The following is a 19033-nucleotide window of genomic DNA, read 5'->3' on the forward strand; positions in this document are numbered from 1 at the left end:
CCCAAATTGAAAACTTCTTAAATGACAGAAGGACAGGAAGGACAATCACCCCACTTTCCCTTAACACGCTATCAGTGCCTCCCTTATTTCCAGACGAAGCGTCTGCCAGCTTGCCTTTATCTAAGTCTTGCTCTCCGCCAGGCAGTAGGAAAGCAAAGATGTGGCGCCATCTGGGTTTGATGGAAAAGAAGCATAGAACTGTGTGTGCCATGGACATCTTGACAGAACTACAGCCCACATTGTTTTATTAGTTTCCTCTGCATGACATACAGGAGGGGCAATCAAAACCAGCCTGGCAGAACATGCATGAGAACTGTCTCTGGACAAATAAGCAATTGATCAAAATCACATTCTCTGATCTCTTGGGGCCAACTCTTATTCCCATTGAAATCAAAATGAGTTTTGCTATTGAGTTCAGTGGGAACAGGCTTTGACATTTGGAGAGGAAAGAACAAAACCACCCAAGCAAGGGCTACGTTGCTTATACCACAGGTATCAAAGGCTGCTGACTCATGTGAGAAAATCAGCAAACATCTGAACTTTGTGCATTGCAAGGGTGAAATCAGCAATCAATGAGGCTAGAACAGTCTCTGTACCAATCCAACTCATAAGTCCATCTGCAAAGGATCAAGGAAATATGAAGGCTCCAGATTACCTTAAAGTCCTCAGTCCCTTGGTTAGAATGCTCCCATTAATAGATGTTCATAGGCCAGAGGCTAGAGTAGGAAAGAGGCAAAATGGAGATGTTTCCAGGCCAGGGCCTTTTAGCTTCTGCCAAGTGCCAAGTAAAGGGAAATCTGTTCTCACTGTGAAAGATGGTGTTTGGAGTCACACAGGCAAGTTACACATCTGTTAGCCGACGGCCAAGGATGTTTGGTGAGGTGCCAGCTATGCCCGTTTATACCATCCGTGACTTTAACCGCTAGGACGCACTGTCCCTTCGCGGCGGGCAGCCCGGGCTAGGCTGACGGATGCCCCAATGGCAGCACTAAGAGCCTCTCCACACCCGTGACTTTAACTGCTAGAGCTCAGAGCTCCTTCGCAGCGGGCAGCCAGGATTGACTGACAGGTGCCCCAAGAGTTTGCCCCGTGGAGGCGGCACAACTCAACGCTAGGCTCTTAGTACTCTCACCTAATGGCCAGGCTTTAGAGCCAAAACGGCTGAGGTTCTTTAATTGTGTCGGCTGCTTTACAGTAAACCAGAGAAAACAAGTCAGGCTTATGCACAAATGGTTACCATAATTTATTAAGCTAGATTCTAATCATGTGGTTACAAAATTGCTAGTGCCTACGTATTTAAATGTAGAGATGTTACACACACAAACAAGTTACAAAACTGAAGCCACAATCCCAAAGAAAGAAAACAAAGTATAGAGCTCTATTTCAAAATATGTGTACACTAAAGACAGGCGATCAGGTGTGGGTGCTTCTTACCCTCCTTGCATCTCTCGATTCCAGCGGTGCCAAGCCAGGATCGGTCACCCAATTCCGCGGAAAGACGAATAAGGGACAAGGCGTAGGGACCCTCTTAGCTGCAGAAGCCTTGGGAGGCTGTCACTTATCTGACCAGCAGATAGATAGTGAAAAGCACTCAAAAATCATGGTGCTGTAGGTCCCCTACTTATACCTCTGTACTCCTTTATTCTCTTTCTCCTTTCTTATGCCAAATTGGGGCTGGTCTGTCTGGGTGACGCCAGCTTTCGCAAGAGTAGTTTACACTTGCAAGGGAGAGAAACAATAAGTGTCGACTACTGGACATTTCTTTTATCAGGGTAAATATTTTCCCACCTAGGATGTTGGTGTGTGTGCATCACGCTATTTAGTAGAGGCTAAGAGCCATGTCTGTCACAGGGCCTCTGCCTGCTGTGAGCTTAATCGTCGTATCGGTTCCCAGAGGCACATTGTAGCAGCACACCTGTGCTTTCACAGCTTCAAAGGCTGGGCTGGAATATATGTTAAGTGCCCTGTTCCGGCTTCCTCCTGTGTTTCCAGCAATGCTGGTCTGAGCGGGGGGGGGGGGGGGGGGGGGCTGGCTGTCTGGCTACAACGTCCATCACCCCCACCCATCTTCTAGTTAGAGTTCTCAAAAAGTCCATTAAGTATAGACAGGCGTTTTCCATTGTGAGCTAAGTGTTCCTTAATGGGCCATTCAATTTGACTTGTCCCTTCATGTGCTGGCTAAATACCTTGAGGGCATTACCACAGGAGCAATCGTAGTAAACATTGCTAATATCCATAACTTCAGATACCAAGATGAATACACATGCATAGAAATAGCGTAATCATAAGTACCAGTTATTTCATGTACATGACTATTCCCAAAAGAGATTCTGAAAAATCACACCACGTACCTGCGACTCTGTGTGCCAGCACCAGGCCCCCCTGGAGTTTTGTTATCTGTTATGTAACATCAGAGATGGAGCCAGTGACATGACTCCATTTAGCCTAAAAGGGCAAGGTTAATTTTTAGCTGTTCAGGTGTGACTGCATCTTTAGTCAGTGAAGACACACTGGCTGCCCCACTCAGGTTAATGGGCTTCAGTGTTCCTTTGCAGTTAACTTTTTAATGTTCATAAACCTGGCGTGTGCTGAGATGGTTTAAAGCATAACACAGGTTTTTAGGTTTGCAAATCTGTGAATCTCTGCCTCTTTGAGATGTGTGATAACTCTTAGCTCCGTTGCTAAAATGAGCAATATATTTTCAGCAAAGTTCTTGGCAGAATCCTGAAGCAGCTGGTTTAAGGTCATCAGTGTCCGGCATTACAATCTTCACTAATAGTTCTCAAAAAGAAAAGGAGTACTTGTAGCACCTTAGAGACTAACCAATTTATTTGAGCATGAGCTCATGCTCAAATAAATTGGTTAGTCTCTAAGGTGCTACAAGTACTCCTTTTCTTTTTGCGAATACAGACTAACACGGCTGTTACTCTGAAACTAATAGTTCTCTCATCCACAAAGCTGGAAAATGAGGCACTTGTTTTCTTTGTTTTGCTACTCCAGTCCCAGTTAGCAAAACGCATGTTAGACTAATTTGGCTGCAAAGAAGAATTCTAGGCACACTGGGGACAACACCTGATTCCTGTCAGGCTGCGGAACTGGGCTGACATCAGAATCCAAACATCCTCTGGTCAGTGCAAGCAGGGGCATTCATCTAATGATTTGGACTTGATGTGATGCAGCATGAATGTCATGGATAATTCAGACCAATGGGGAGAAACAGAATCAAAAACACTGTTTAAACACCTTCCATCCCATCCCCCCAACCCCTCCCCTCTTGAGGACTTCTGACCAACTTAACAGCACAATACACATGCTTGCAAACTTAAACAAAGCCTTTGTGTAAGTTTGTAAGCACATGCATCATGCTGTTAAAGCCATATAAAGAATGAATGCCCTCCCTAGCCATGTTCTGCTCCTCTAAGGAGCAGAGCACAGCCCCACCCACGCCCTGGAGGGCGGGGGGCTAGCCCCAAGTCTTTCCAGTACCCCATACGCACTAAAAATCTCTTCCCGGTACTGCGTACTGGACAGTACCACCCTACTTGCACTACTGGTCCTCTGTGGAGAGGATGACAGGACCCCTGAGCGGAGTTCTTGCCACAAGGTAGGAGCCTTGTTCCCCTCTCTCTCAGGTCAGTCCTATTATCTGACAAACTTGGAGCTCATGTACAGTCCTGCTGAGGACCCAAAATGTCATGGAGGATTTCAGGTAGAAAGCTTAAGAAGTGAGTATTTCAGCTGTACTTTCCCCTGTTTGCTGACAGAGGGTGGCCGAGTTCCTTCTCGGGACGGTTCCTGTCTATGCAGTTCTGGGTAAAGAGCTGATGGAGCTGTTGGCTGCTCTTTCCTCTCTCCATCAATGGATGGTGGTAATGAGCTGTGTTTCAGGCTGCCAGACACACGCTGCATGGACTGGTAGCTGTGATCTCTGCTACCAGCTCCACAGAGTCCCAGGTACCCTGGTGACTGACACTCGTAAAACAGAGACAAGGTGGGTGAGGCAGGTAATCTCTTACTGAACCAACTTTTGCTGCCTTTCAAGCTCCACAGAGCTCTTCAGGTCACAAGAAGCTGGAAAGCTTGTCTCCTCCACCATCAGAACTTGGTCCAGTAAAAGATATTACCTCAGACATCTTGTCTGACTCCTCCTGGGACCAGCAGAGCTATAACACCACTCCTGAACTGGATAAGTTACATTCTGTTCCAGTGGATGGATTGGTGCATGCAGCCTGAAAGAAAATTGTACAGGGACTCTTGGGCTAGACCTGGTCAGAAACTGTTAAATATTTCCCACAAACCTTGGAAAGGAACAAATGAATGTTTCTGTGAATTCGCTGGGTTTTTCTTTAAAAACACAAAATATTTCCCTAAACTTTTCAGTTTTCAAGAGCTGAATTTTTTGGCTCTCCTACAATTTTGTTTAATGAAACCCCTTCCACTGTCGATCAGCGTTCTCTCCTGCCTTGTTTGAGCACTGGGCCACTTGCAGTTTGGTGCTTGGTCTATCGTGAGGTTACTGGACCAGATCCGCCAAGATGTTCAGACTCCTAATTCCCAGTGAGTTCAGGGCCTAAATGCCTTTTGAGGATACAGACGACTGACCCATTCCGATTCTTCATTCCTCTGCCAGCAGCTGTCTGCAGGACATCAGGGCACTGGGAAGGAGAGGGGTGACCTGATCCTGACGGCAGAGGGCATTCCCGAGAGGGAGGGGCTGTGAGGAGGAACTGGCTGAGAGAGACTTAGGTAGGAAATGGCAGGAAGTATCTGCCAGAGACCCTGGAGATGCAGAAAGTGAGCTGAGAAACTGTCTTGATTTGTTCCAGTTTGGGACTAAACTGCATCAGAGCCTGGGTGTGGCAGTGAGCCCTTGTCAAGCTGGGGAGAAGCCCGGCCATGCGACGGTTCCCATAGTGTCCTTTGGAAGGAGTCTCCTGTAGCCCTAGGCTGTGACAGACGCTGCCTTCAATCCGATCTCCCCTCCCATACCGGGGTCTCCATATCTCTCCCCACTCATGTGTCTCTTTCCGTCTGTCACTGGCCACACGCTGAGCTCCTGCATCTCCCTCTGAAACCAATATGGAGCTGCAGGTGCCCAGCCTCTGTTTCTCCCCTGTGCCTTTGTGCTGTCAGCCCCTCTTTGCTTTGTATCTTGAGGTGTTTGACCCTGGCTAACGCTGGGGGCTGCAGTTTGTGTGGAAGCCTGATGCACAGTTAAGCTCTGCCCTTCTCCAGGGAGGGAGGGAGCAGCTCTTTGTGTTGTCGGTGGGGCTGTGATCACCAACGCGCAGAATGTGTCACGTGTTGGGCTCTGGGGTTTTAATTGGTGATTTTATAGCCCTGCAGCCAGCTCCTCCTAGGCAGAGCGTGTACAGACCGTGGTGCCGTGAGAGGGCCAGGCTGAGACGGGCCGGAACCATCACTCCACCGCTCCATGATCTCTGGGGGCTTACAATAAAGTAAAACCCTGATCTGACCTTCCTCTCTCCACCCTAGGTTTGGGTTCATTTTGCCAAATAGAAGCTGAAAACCAAGACCACGGCCTGCCCCCATTTTGCTCTTTTCTACTGTTAGGTTCCCACCTGCACTGCAGTTTGGGAGCCAAACCTACAATTCCCATGGTATCTTAGCACAGGATATCGCATTCTCCCCCCAACCGCCTTCCCAAGGTACGATTCACTCCTATTGACTTCACCTTGGAGACACTGTCTCCCTGCAGGGAGAATTGGGCCCCAATGGATTCCAGGAGACAGGTTTATAGAGGTTTCAGGCCCCAAGACAACGTTTTGGGCATTGCCCTGTGGTTTGGGTTCAGCGTGTGGCTGCGAAGCTGATTGGGGGGGCAGGAAGTGGACGCGGGGGGGTGATAGGCAGGCAGCAGGAACTGGAGGTTAAACAGAAGTGCACAACTGAAGTAACGTGTTGCTGGCCCCTCTCCCTTTTCCATCCCCTCCAGCCGTGTGCTACTAATACTAACTGACCCTGTTCGTGGCCCCGGGTCGTGCTCCCAGTCCCCCTGGGGCAGGTGATGGAGTTCTGATTCCCAGAATGCCTGCAAGGAGATCTACAGACCCCACGCTGGGCAATACAGGGGGAATGAGCTCGTGTGGGCCAACCCAGCACTGCCCTGAGAGGTGCCGGACTTGGAGGTGGGGTTAAAGGAGAAGACAGCACAGCTGGAGCAGACTGCAGAGGACAGAGAGCGACATGGAGGGTCATGCTGGCTCTGAGGGGGAGGAGCAGTGCACCGGAGAGGGACTCTGCCCTGCTGTGTGGCTGGGAGCAGGGGCCTGGCAGAGGGGCACAGGACGGGTTTATAGAAAATGCAAAAAACGAAGGGAGGCAAGATCTCTCTAATGGATTTTATTGTCAGTTTCTAAATGGCCCAAAGGGCTGGTCCCTGCTCAATGCCCCAGAGGAAGGCGAAAAACCTCCAGGGTCTCTTGCCAATCTGCCCTGGAGGAAAATTCCTTCCTGACCCCAAACATGGCGATCAGTTTCACCCTGTGCATGCGAGCCAGGACCACAGTGGGGAAAGGACCCAGTGGGCACTATGGTTACACACCCTGTCCCAGGCCCCTCCAGGGGATTGTCTGTGTCCCAGTACTAACCAGTGGCCAGTTCTCTCTTCTTTGCTTCCATCCCGGTAGATGGGTCCAGTCGTTCCCCTTAGCCCAAGAGGTGACCCCAGGAACCTTTTGAACATTATTTCTTGAATACTGACCACACTGGCTGTGTTTCCTTCATCTGAAAGTCTAACCAAAGCCACTGACAAGCAGGTTCATCTTCTCCTGATAAAGATGAATCCCCTGAGGTTTGCCATGCCCCTGAGCTCCTCTTCGATCCTGAGATGTGTGATCAGCTGTAACAAACTCTTTGACACAACTTAAATTAGTAATTTTGTAGAGTTGATTATATGCTCATTTGGTAGACTTACCAAATGCTTCTTACCTCTCCTGAGAGCCAATTCTGTTGCTTTATTGAATGAAGGGTCTTTTTCATGGTTTCATATCTTATGAGATCCAATTGTCCTTTCAGGTGTTGGATCTGTTCAGCTCCATTCCTATTCCTTTGTGCTCAAATCCTGAGTGTCTGTAACTCTTCTCCTGAAAAGACAAATCAGCTTCACAAACCAGTTCCTCCAGAGCACAGCTGTGGCTGTAGAGATCAGCATTTGACAGGTAACTTGTTTGCTTATTATCAGTTTTACAGGCCCATAAATGTACATGATGTGTCATAATCTGCTCCATTTAGCAATAAGAGAATCCTAAGCGCTCACCTCTGTCAGGGACGGTCTCCTGCATTGTGGGTTTGAAACTTGACGGTGATAAGGGATTGTTTTCCCATTCTAGTCAAGGAAGGCATCTTTTTCCCCTCTCTGCAGGTCTGGGAACATGTGTTCCTGTATTCTTCAGTAATATGACTGCTTATCGTCCTCAACCCCTCGGAGATCAGATCAGCTGCATTTCTTTCACCTGAAGGGAAACCAGATCCATTAATTTCTCCATTATGAGGTGAGTTCCTTACCTCTTGGCAACAGTGATGAGTTTCACAAGTTTCCTTCCTGCAGATATTTCAGATCTTCTCGCAACTTCCTGAAGTTTTCACACCCTCAAAGTTCAAATCAGCTGCATTTTTCTCATCTGAAAGTATAACAGGATCTATTCATTTCCACCTGAATGTGAAAGAAATGTGCTTTTTTCCTTCCCAACTGACATGCCTGGTTCAGCAAGTTGTATTTGCATTAATCCCTACAAGAGCACAACAGCCCTCTGGTCTTCTTCCCTCTGGAGATGTGCAATGTGTGACCTATTTATTTGGTCTGTAAGTGTTGCTTTAGCATGAGGTTCATTTGACAACCAGGGAAACTTCAATGCTTACCTCCATGTCTGTGTTCTGCTGACTTGCTTCCTATTCAGATTTGCAACTAGCTGATCTATTTGAAGTGTAACAGCATCTTCTCATTGGAGCCCTCCATGGATTGAACAGCTGGCAAGTCCATGTTGCTTTGTCTTGCCTCTGCTTTTCACACTCTCCCCATGACAAGTAAGGTCCACCACAGTTCTTCTCCCTGAAAGTAAACTCCACACCACTTGATATACACATGGATGTTTGGAGACTGGTATTTCTTACCTCCTTGCCCAGGACAGCCACTTACCCTCACTTCTCCCTGGTAGGAATGGCCACTTGGTCTGTTCCCAACTCCAGTTAGGAAAACCTGACAATTATTTATTATTATTACTCATTACTAGTTATGAAGAGTCATCAATAGAAATGGTTCCTTACCATCCAGATCATTAGGCTTCTACAGACTTTTTCGTGCTCACCTACTTGTCAATGATGTTGCACCACAAAGCTTAGATTCTTCGAGGTACAGCCAGCTACACTGGTTACAACTTGAAGCGTATAATTGGCTGCTTTCCTCTTTCTGAGCTAGAAGTAAAAGATGCTTTGCTTCCCCTGGCCAGATATCGTTACCTGTCTGAGTATTATTAAATTCAGCAGCCTCTTATCTTCCCCCGCCCCCTTAATGGTAAGACCTTCATTTCACCTGAAAATAGAAATAGAGCCAGTTATTCCTGCCCCTGTGCTGAGAGGAGGTGCGTTCCTTACCTCTTGATAGAAATGGTCAATTCCACTGACTTCTTCTTCACATTTGATAAATAAGCAACAATGATCCATTCTGCACAAAGAGAATCAGCTGGACAACTCATTTCTGCAAATAAAACAGCAGGTTAAATGCTTATCTTCACACTCTGGTTAGTTGCACTTCTTCTGTGAAACATCCTTGTCGGAACAACCAACCATTAGCCGGGAAGGAGAAAGGAGCAGATGTCGTGATCGTCAGTTAGAATTACCGACTTTCCTTACCTCTGAACAGGTAACTCCCTCTTTTTTATTGCTTTATTCAGTACAGCAACTTCTTGTGCTCTTTCGAGAGGTGACGATTTCATCCGTTACATTTCTTCCACCTGAAAGTATGACCAGAACCATTGACTGTTATGGCAATGGCGTGTTGTATTTCTTACCTCCTTAAAGGGATGGATCTGCTAATTCCTTCCTGTATCCTACAGCCATCTGTCATCCTTGCATCTCAAAATATGACTGGATACAAAGATCAATGTTTGACAGAGTATTTTTGTCAGGCAACAAATGTCAATGATTTGTCACTGGATTCGTTTTGTAATGGTGAGTATAAATGCACACCTTCTGTGGGATGAATGGCTGTCTTGGTTTATCTTGTTTCTCTCCATACAATCAGCTGTTTTGTTACAAATCTAGTAGGTATAAGTAGTTTCCTTATTTTTGACTAGAAGAAGTAGATATTTCTGTAACCTCTCAGAAGCTTTGGTTCTGTATATTGCTTTATTCTGACGAAACTGCTTTGTAGCCTTTAACAGCGAAGGATAGATTCACTTCCTTCACCTGAAAGTACACTCAGATTGATTCGTTTCCACTCCATTTCTAGGAGAAGGTGCATTCCTTACCTCTTGATAGGAACAGTTTCTCTGACTACTGAAGTGGTAGAATAAGAACTTCTGACAGACAAGCTGCAATGATCCAATCAACGGAAGCCGGACCAAGTGCAATGTCATCTCTTGAAAGGTGAGAACCCAACTTATGCCACCTCTCAGCTCCGGCCACTTGTACCCTTTCCTTTCTGAATTGTACAAATGCCTCCATTATTACCCCTAGTCATTACACCTGGCTACTTTGCCTACGTCTTGACAAAGGCAATTGGGATTCTATCTGAAGCTATAGAAATCCATCCAGGTTGTTACCCCCATCCACTTCCTCTGTGCGTCTCCTTTCTCTTCTCTTGCAGCCTCTTTTTGCCCATTCCTTTTTCATGTCTCTCTCCTCACCCATTTCCCTTCCCTCTTTCTTTTCTATTCCTTCCTCAGTTCCCTCGTGTTTTTCTCACTAACTTCTTCATTCCCCCCTGCCCCTCTCCGCCATCTGATGTCTCATTTCCCTTCCCCCCAGTCTTTTCCCTGCCTTGTTTCCTTCCTCCTTACAAGAATTCTTTCCTTCATCCTTCTGTGTGTCACGTTCCCTTCTTTAACAATGGAAGCAGGTTGGTCCCACAAGGCTCTGCTCCAACACCCTGGTCCCTGTACTCAGATTCACAGGCAGCAGCCTTGTACTCTCTGCGACATCCTGGTGTGAAATGCTGCAGCCCCTGGTAGCCGACCCAACAATCACTGCATCACAAGAGAGTCACGGGTCATCGTCACCACCTCCTCATCTGGGCAAAGAGACCTACCCCACGTCTCCCCAGGGGAGCTGTAGGGGGAAGGCCCTGGCTGGCTCTGAACTCTCAAATGAGTCAAATGACACTTCAGATCTAGAGTCACCAGCTGGGGCTCTGTTTGACAGTGAGTTCCAGGGTCACGAACGGCTCCTTTCCCTGTGACTTGGATGGAGTGGGACTTACGCAGCCCTCACCTATGAAAGCTTATGTCATGGTTCCCTTGCCCTGCCTGTCCCCACCTCTGGGTTTGTCTCGGTCACCACCCCTACGGTGAAATGTTCCACTTCCATCAGAATGGGCCAATGCTGAGCAGTGCTGAGTTCCTGCATCTCCCTCGGGAACCAGTGGGAGCTGTAGGTGTCCAGCCCCTCAGAACTAACCCTGTTGGCTGCATTTCATGGCACTGTGCTGTGCCCTCCATCTTGTGGTCTAGGCCATTCTCTGCAGACCCACCAGGGGACTGACAGCCAGCGCCTCCTGTACCGGGGAATCCAGGCAGGGGTTTCAGTGTTAGCTGGAGATGGGCAGATACCAGACCCATCACTCCACCCTTCCATGGTCGCTGGGGGCTCTGATAAAAGGACACCTGTTATTGGCTGTGTGGGTCCATGCGTTGTCCTGGCTCTGGCCAGGTAGCTGGCCCAGCAGACCTCAGTCAAACTGCCCAAAAGACCACAGACTCATTCAAAGCTGTCTAAGCGCCTTTGCCACCATTGTCAACAAAGCACTTGTAATCGCACCCCATAGACTCTGCGTGGACACTCGGACACGGACGCCCATGAGAATGGACCAGCTCAGTCAGCAGTGGGACTTTCCACCCCTCTCATGTGGTTAGGTACCATCCTGTAGCTGTGGGTTTGAACCCTAGGAGGGGTCAGTGTGTCCCTGTACCATCTTTGGGGAGTGACTCTCCTGAAGCGGGGGAAGGGAGTGCTGACACAGCCCATGCAGCAGGGGAGCTGTAGCAACAAGCAGGCTGTGGAGGGGAGACCCTGGAGGACTCGGCATCACAAATGGCATTTGTAGCCACGGCTGGTGGTGCCTCTTGTGGGGGGAGAGGCAGAGAAGTGATGGGCTTTCCCTGTGCTAATTCAGGAAGGAGCAGTGAGTGCCCAGTAAAAAGGGCTCTTCGCTGAATTTCCTGTAAGCAGAGACAGGGTGGGCTCCACTCTGACATCTGGTGGTGAGGTGTGGCAAGTTGTGGAAAAGAACTTCAGGGGCTGATCTCATTTGCATAGGCACACCCACCCCGCCTAGAATGAGGCCATAACTGCCCAAATGGTCACTTTGGCTGCTGTGGGATCCCCAGTGTCTCTGTTATTGGGGCGGGAAGAATAAATTGTTAGTACCCTGATTATGGGAACTGTGCTTGGAACTGTACTTGGCCTTTTTGTTATGATGGAGGACTCACCATCAACTAAGTAGCACTCACTAGGCAAGGGACATGGGTTCCAAAACTCTGTGAATTGAGAGAGACTTGAGACAGGTATTAGTGCCTGGTGGTGTAGGCCCCTTTGTGAGGGCCTGAAGCACCAATTGCACCTCTGTCTCTCTCCAGTGTGGAATGTCAGAGCTAATTTTGGGTCTATTAAGAGTTTTGTTACAGGTACTGTGCTGAATTCACTTCAGCCTTATGGTGCACCAGCACTAAGGCTCCCACTACTATGAGCTGAAATCACTGAGCACTGTGTCAAGTAGTGGCCCAATTTTTCTGGGGTGGGTCGGTGTTCATGGTTTGGTTAATGAACACTAGTTGTGGTGTTTCCCCAATTTAATGCTGATGTTGTTTACCTCATGTTATTAAAGATTCTCTACTACACCAAGACTCTGTGCTTGCGAGAGGGGAAGTATTGCCTCCTTGAGGCGCCCAGGGGGTGTGTAAGATTTTCCCAGGTCACTGGGTGGGGGCTCGAGCCAGTTTTGCATTTGCTTTAATGAGAGGGAACCCCTGTGTACTGAACCCGGCCCTTGCTGCTATCAACTTGGCCTGGCAGAAGGGTTACATTCCCAAAATCATGTCTCTGAAAAACCAGCTCTGTCCTGTCTCCAGAGGACACTGCTGAATACTTTTGAAGTTTTAGGGTTCATGAAAAGGGGTTCCCTGACCCAGGCAGAGCTCAGGGCTCTGTGTTGTGTGGCGGGGGGAGGTGGGGGCATGGGGACCCAGGTGGATCCTCCATGGCCAAGCCGAAAGCAGTGATCCTTTGCAGAAGGGGAAATGGGACACGCTTTTTATGGTTCCCGTAGTGAGGGTGGGAGGTGCCCCAGGAGTACTGGAGGCTGCAGGATGGAGGTACCGATGGTTCAGCGACAGAAGGAGCAGCTGTCTGCAGGACATCAGGCCACGGGGAAGGGCAGCCCAGAGAGGGCCTCACAAGTAACCGAAAAGGCAGGTTTTTCTGAAGAGGGGGTATGTCAGTTGGTGGCTGGCACCTGGAACTGAAGTAAGTCCTGCACCTCTGTTGGGCCAATAAAAGGGGCAAGGCAGCCCCTGGGGCTATTAGGGTCAGAGGGCATTCCCAAAAGGGAGGGGCTGTGAGGAGGAACTGTTTGAGGGAGACTGAGGTAGGAAAGGGGAGGAAGCATCTGCCAGAGTCCCCGGAGATGCAGAAAGTGAGCTGAGAAACTGTCTTGATTTATTCCAGTTTGGGACTAAACTGCATCAGAGCCTGGGTGTGGCAGTGAGCCCTCAGCAAGCTGGGGAGAAGCCCTGCCGAACGACGGTTCCCATTGCGTCCTCTGGAAGGAGTCTCCTGTAGCCCTAGGCTGTGACAGATGCTGCCTTCAATCCGATCTCCCCTCCCCTGCCGGCATCTCCATCACTCTCCCCACTCATGTGTCTCTGTCCCTCTGTCACTGGCCACACACTGAGCTCCTGCATCTCCCTCTGAAACCAGTGGAAGCTGCAGATGTCCAGCCTCTGTGTCTGCCCTGTGCCTTTGTGCCGTCAGCCCCTCTCTGCTTTGTGTCTTGGGGTGTTTGACCCTGGCTAACGCTTGGGGCTGCCGTTTGTGTGGAAGCCTGATGCACAGTTAAGCTCTGCCCTTCTCCAGGGAGGGAGGGAGCAGCTCTTTGTGTTGTCGGTGGGGCTGTGATCACCAACGTTGCAGAATGCGTCACGTGTTGGGCTCTGGGGTTTTAACTGGTGGTTTTATAGCCCTGCAGCCAGCTCCTCCTAGGCAGGCCATGTACAGACCGTGGTGCCATGATCGGGCCAGGCTGAGAGAGGCCGGAATCATCACTCCACCGCTCCATGATCTCTGGGGGGTTATAATAAAATAAAACCCTGATCCGACCTTCCTCCCTCCACCCTAGGTTTGGGTTCATTTTGCCAAATAGAAGCTGAAAACCAAGACCACGGCCTGCCCCCATTTTCCTCTTCTCTACTGTTAGGTCCCCTCCTGCACTGCAGTTTGGGAGCCACACCTACAATTCCCATTGTATATCGCATTCTCCCCCAATGCCTTCCCAAGGTACGAGTCACTCCAATTCACTTCACCTTGGAGACACCATCTCCCTGCAGATAGAATCGGGCCCCAATGGCTTTCAGGAGATAGGTTTATAGAGGTTTCAGGCCCCACAACAACGTTTTGGGCATTGCTCTGTGGTTTGGGTTCAGTGCGCAGCTGCAAAGCTGATTAGGGGGGCAGGAAGTGGACGCGGGGGGGTGATAGGCAGGCAGCAGGAACTGGAGGTTAAACAGAAGTGCACAACTGAAGTAACGTGTTGCTGGCCCCTCTCCCTTTTCCATCCCCTCCAGCCGTGTACTACTAATACTAACTGACCCTGTCCCGTGTCCCCGGGTCGTGCTCCCAGTCCCCCTGGGGCAGATGATGGAGTTCTGATTTCCCAGAATGCCTGCAAGGAGATCTACAGAGCCCACGCTGGGCAATACAGGGGGAATGAGCTTGTGTGGGACAAACCAACACTGCCCTCAGAGGTGCCAGACTTGGAGGGGGGGTTAAAGGAGAAGACAGCGCAGCTGGAGCAGACTGCAGAGGACAGAAGCTTCCGGCCCCCAGCTCCTGGGAAAGGGCTGGCTGACAGCAAGAGCTTCATGGATGCCCGATGGCTCCCTGAGCTGAACCAGCCTGGGGAGACAATTATTCGCTGCTAGCCTGTGAGCCCAGTTAGGGTGCTCAGGAAGCGGTGGCTCTACCTTGCCAATGGAAGAGCTGCTTTGGGGTCGTTGACCACCCCTTTCAGAGCCGCTCATCAGTGGCTTGGCCAGGGGGGCTCTTACAACCACAGCAGCGGGGCAGAGTGCTTGTATGTGGCCGACCAAAGGCCTTGCCCTGGCCCCTCGGGGCATCCTGGGAGAGGAACGTGGTAACAGTGCCGCTGTGCTTCCTGCTTTCCCCTCGACCGGTGCACCCGGCCATTTCCCCTCCCCATCCCGCGGGGGCCATGCACACGGCTGTGCCCTCTCTGGGATGGCAGGCTGGTCTCCCCTGTGCTGGGGGCCCTGCTGGTGTGGAAGAGTGACATGGGGCTGGGCCAGGCTGGCTCTGAGGGGGAGGAGCAGTGCACCAGGGAGGGGCTCTGCTCTGCTGTGTGGCTGGGAGCAGGGGCCTGGCAGAGGAGCACAGGACGGGTTTATAGAAAATGCAAAAAACGAAGGGAGGCAAGTTCTCTCTAATGGATTTTATTGTCAGTTTCTAAATGGCCTAAAGGGCTGGTCCCTGCTCGATGCCCCAGAGGAAGGCAAAAAACCTCCAGGGTCTCTGGCCAATCTGCCCTGGAGGAAAATTCCTTCCTGACCCCAAACATGGCGATCAGTTTCACCCTGTGCATGCGAGCCAGGACCACAGTGGGGAAAGGTCCCACTGGGCACTGTGGTTACACACCCTGTCCCAGGCCCCTCCAGGGTATTGTCTGTGTCCCAGTACTAACCAGTGGCCTGTTCTTTCTTCTTTGCTTCCATCCCGGGAGATGGGACCAGCTGCTCCCCTTAGCCCAAGAGGTGACCCTAGGCACCTTTTGAACATTATTTCTTGAATACTGACCACCCTGGCTGTGTTTCCTTCATCTGAAAGTCTAACCAAAGCCACTGACAAGCAAGTTCATCTTCTCCTCATAAAGATGAATCCGCTGAGGTCTGCCATGCCCCTTAGCTCCTCTTAGATCCTGAGATGTGTGATCAGCTTTAACAAACTCTTTGACACAACTTAAATTAGTAATTTTGTAGAGTTGATTATATGCTCATTTGGTAGACTTACCAAATGCTTCTTACCTCTCCTGAGAGCTAATTCTGTTGCTTTATTGAATGAAGGGTCTTTTTCATGGTCTCATATCTTACAAGATCCAATTGTCCTTTCAGGTGTTGGATCTGTTCAGCTCCATTCCTATTCCTTTGTGCTCAAATCCTGAGTGTCTGTAACTCTTCTCCTGAAAAGACAAATCAGCTTCACAAACCAGTTCCTGCAGAGCACAGCTGTGGCTGTAGAGATCAGCATTTGACAGTAACTTGTTTGCTTATTATCAGTTTTACAGGCCCATAAATGTAGACGATGTGTCATGATCATTGATCCATTTAGCAATAAGAGAATCCTAAGCGCTCACCTCTGTCAGGGATGGTCACCTGCATTGTGGGTTTGTAACTTGACTGTGATAAGGGATTGTCTTCCCATTCTAGTCAAGGAAGGCAACTTTTTTCCCTCTCTGCAGGTCCGGGAACATGTGTTCCTGTATTCTTCAGTAACATGACTGCTTATAGTCCTCAATCCCTGGGAGATCAGATCAGCTGCATTTCTTTCACCTGAAGGGAAACCAGATCCATTAATTTCTCCATTATGAGGCGAGTTCCTTACCTTTTGGCAGCAGTGATGAGTTTCACTGGTTTCCTTCCTGCAGATATCTCAGATCTTCTCACAACTTCCTGAAGTTTTCACACCCTCAAAGTTCAAATCAGCTGCATTTCTCTCATCTGAAAGTATAACAGGATCTACTCCTCATCTGGAGTACATTGGTGAGGCCTCATCTGGAGTACTGTGTCCAGTTTTGGGCCCCACACTTCAAGAAGGATGTGGATAAATTGGAGAGAGTCCAGCGAAGGGCAACAAAAATGATTAGGGGACTGGAACACATGAGTTATGAGGAGAGGCTGAGGGAGCTGGGATTGTTTAGCCTGCAGAAGAGAAGAATGAGGGGGGATTTGATAGCTGCTTTCAACTACCTGAAAGGGGGTTCCAAAGAGGATGGCTCTAGACTGTTCTCAATTGTAGCAGATGACAGAACGAGGAGTAATGGTCTCAAGTTGCAGTGGGGGAGGTTTAGATTGGATATTAGGAAAAACTTTTTCACTAAGAGGGTGGTGAAACACTGGAATGCGTTACCTAGGGAGGTGGTAGAATCTCCTTCCTTAGAGGTTTTTAAGGTCAGGCTTGACAAAGCCCTGGCTGGGATGATTTAACTGGGAATTGGTCCTGCTTTGAGCAGGGGGTTGGACTAGATGACCTTCTGGGGTCCCTTCCAACCCTGATATTCTCTGATTCTATGATTCTATTCATTTCCACTTGCATGTTAAAGAAATGTGCTTTTTTCCTTCCCAACTGAGATGCCTGGTTCAGCTAGTTGCATTTGCATTAATCCCTACAAGAGCACAACAGCCCTCTGGTCTTCTTCCCTCTGGAGATGTGCAATGTGTGACCTATTTATTTGGTCTGTAAGTGTTGCTTTAGCATGAGATTCATTTGACAATCAGGGAAACTTCAATGCTTACCTCCATGTCTGTGTTCTGCTGACTTGCTTCCTATTCAGATTTGCAACTAGCTGAACTATTTGAAGTGACTGTTTGTTTTCTGTTTGTTCCTTGAAATAACAGCTTCTTCTCTTTGGAGTCCTCCATGGATTGAGCAGCTGGCAAGTACATGTTGCTTTGTGTTGCCTCTGCTTTTCACACTCTCCCCATGACAAGAAAGGTCCACCACAGTTCTTCTCCCTGAAAGTAAACTCCACACCACTTGATATACACATGGATGTTTGGAGACTGGTATTTCTTACCTTCTTGCCCGGGACAGCCACTTACCCTCACTTCTCCCTGGTAGGAATGGCCACCTGGTCTGTTCACATCTCCAGTTAGCAAAACCTGACAATTATTTATTATTACTCATTACTAGTTATGAAGAGTCATCAATATAAACAGTTCCTTACCATCCAGATCATTAGGCTTCTACAGACTTTTCCGTGCTCACCTACTTGTCAATAATGTTCCACCACAAGGCTTTGATTCTTAGAAGTAAATCCAGCTACACTGGTTACAACTTAGCATATAATTGGCTGTTTTCCTCTTTCTGAGCTAGAAGTAAAAGATATCGTTACCTGTCTGACTGTTATTAAATTCAGCAACCTCTTGTCTTCCCCTGTCCCCTTAATGGTCAGACCTTCATTCCACCTGAAAATAGAAATAGAGCCAGTTATTCCTGCCCCTGTGCTGAGAGGAAGTGCGTTCCTTACCTCTTTCTAGAAATGATCAATTCCACTGATTTCTTCTTGACATTTGATAAATAAGCAACAATAATCCATTCTGCACAAAGAGAATCAGCTGGACAATTCATCTCTGCAAATGTAAGAGCAGCTTAAATGCTCATCTTCACACTCTGGTTAGTTGCACGTTTTCTGTGATACATCCTTGTCGGAACAACCAACCATTAGCCGGGAAGGAGAAAGGAGCAGATGTCATGATAATTGGTTAGAATGACCGACTTTCCTTACCTCTGAACAGGTAACTCCCTCTTTTTTATTGCTTTATTCAGTACAGCAACTTCTTGTGCTCTTATGAGAGATGACGATTTCATCCATTACATTTCTTCCACCTGAAAGTATGACCAGAATCATTGACTATTATGGCAATAGCGTATTGTATTTCTTACCTCCTTAAAAGGCTGGATCCGCTAATTCCTTCCTGTATCCTACAGCCATCTGTCATCCTTGCATCTCAAAATATGACCTGCTGCAAAGATCAATGTTTGACAGAGTATTTTTGTCAGGCAACAAATGTCAATGATTTCTCACTGGATTCATTTTGTAACGGTTTGTATAAATGCACACCTTCCGTGGGATGAATGGCTGTATTGGTTTATCTTGTTTCTCTCCATACAATCAGCTGTTTTCCTACCAATCTAGTCGGTACATGTGTCTTCCTTATTCTTGACTAGAAGAAGTATATATTTCTGTAACCTCTCAGAAGCTTTGGTTCTGTATATTGTTTTATTCTGACGAAACTGCTTGTAGCCTTTAACAGCGAAGGATAGATTCACTTCCTTCACCTGAAAGTACATTCAGATTGGTTAGTTTCCACTCCATTGGTAGGAGAAGGTGCATCCCTTACGTCTTGATAGGAACAGTTTCTCTGACTACTGAAGTGGTAGAATAAGAACTTCTGACAGACAAGCTGCAATGATCCAATCAACGGAAGCCGGACCAAGTGCAATGTCATCTCTTGAAAGGTGAGAACCCAACTTATGCCACCTCTCAGCTCCGGCCACTTGTACCCTTTCCTTTCTGAATTGTACAGATGCCTCCATTATTACGCCCTAGTCGTTACACCTGGCTACTTTGCCTGTATCTTGACAAAGGCAATCAGGATTCTATCTGAAGCTAAAGAAATCCATCCAGGTTGTTACCCCCATCCACTTCCTCTGTGCTTCTCCTTTCTCTTCTCTTGCAGCCTCTTTGCCCATTCCTTTTTCATGTCTCTCTCCTCACCCATTTCCCTTTCCTCTTCCTTCTCCCTCCCTATCTCTGTTCCCTGGTGTTTTTCATCACTAACTTCATACT

The 19033-nt window shown here is 48.3% G+C and overlaps 1 long non-coding RNA gene across 3 annotated transcripts; it reads right to left on the bottom strand.

Moving 5' to 3' along the window:
• Positions 1 to 6357: 6357 nt before the first annotated feature.
• Positions 6358 to 9575, bottom strand: LOC142068619 (uncharacterized). 3 transcript variants are annotated; one of them, XR_012664496.1, is made up of 6 exons: positions 9489 to 9575; positions 8872 to 8972; positions 8614 to 8716; positions 7882 to 8071; positions 7280 to 7643; positions 6358 to 7106 (listed from the first exon to the last, which is right to left on the bottom strand). It is a non-coding gene; the product is annotated as an uncharacterized LOC142068619 (long non-coding RNA). The 3 variants fall into 3 exon arrangements; XR_012664495.1 differs by having other exon boundaries at positions 7882 to 8218; XR_012664494.1 differs by having other exon boundaries at positions 7882 to 8716.
• Between the last annotated feature and the right edge of the window lie 9458 nt (positions 9576 to 19033).

The sequence above is a fragment of the Caretta caretta genome, chromosome 12 (genome assembly GCF_965140235.1).
Source record: "Caretta caretta isolate rCarCar2 chromosome 12, rCarCar1.hap1, whole genome shotgun sequence".
In the NCBI taxonomy this organism is placed as follows: domain Eukaryota; kingdom Metazoa; phylum Chordata; order Testudines; family Cheloniidae; genus Caretta; species Caretta caretta.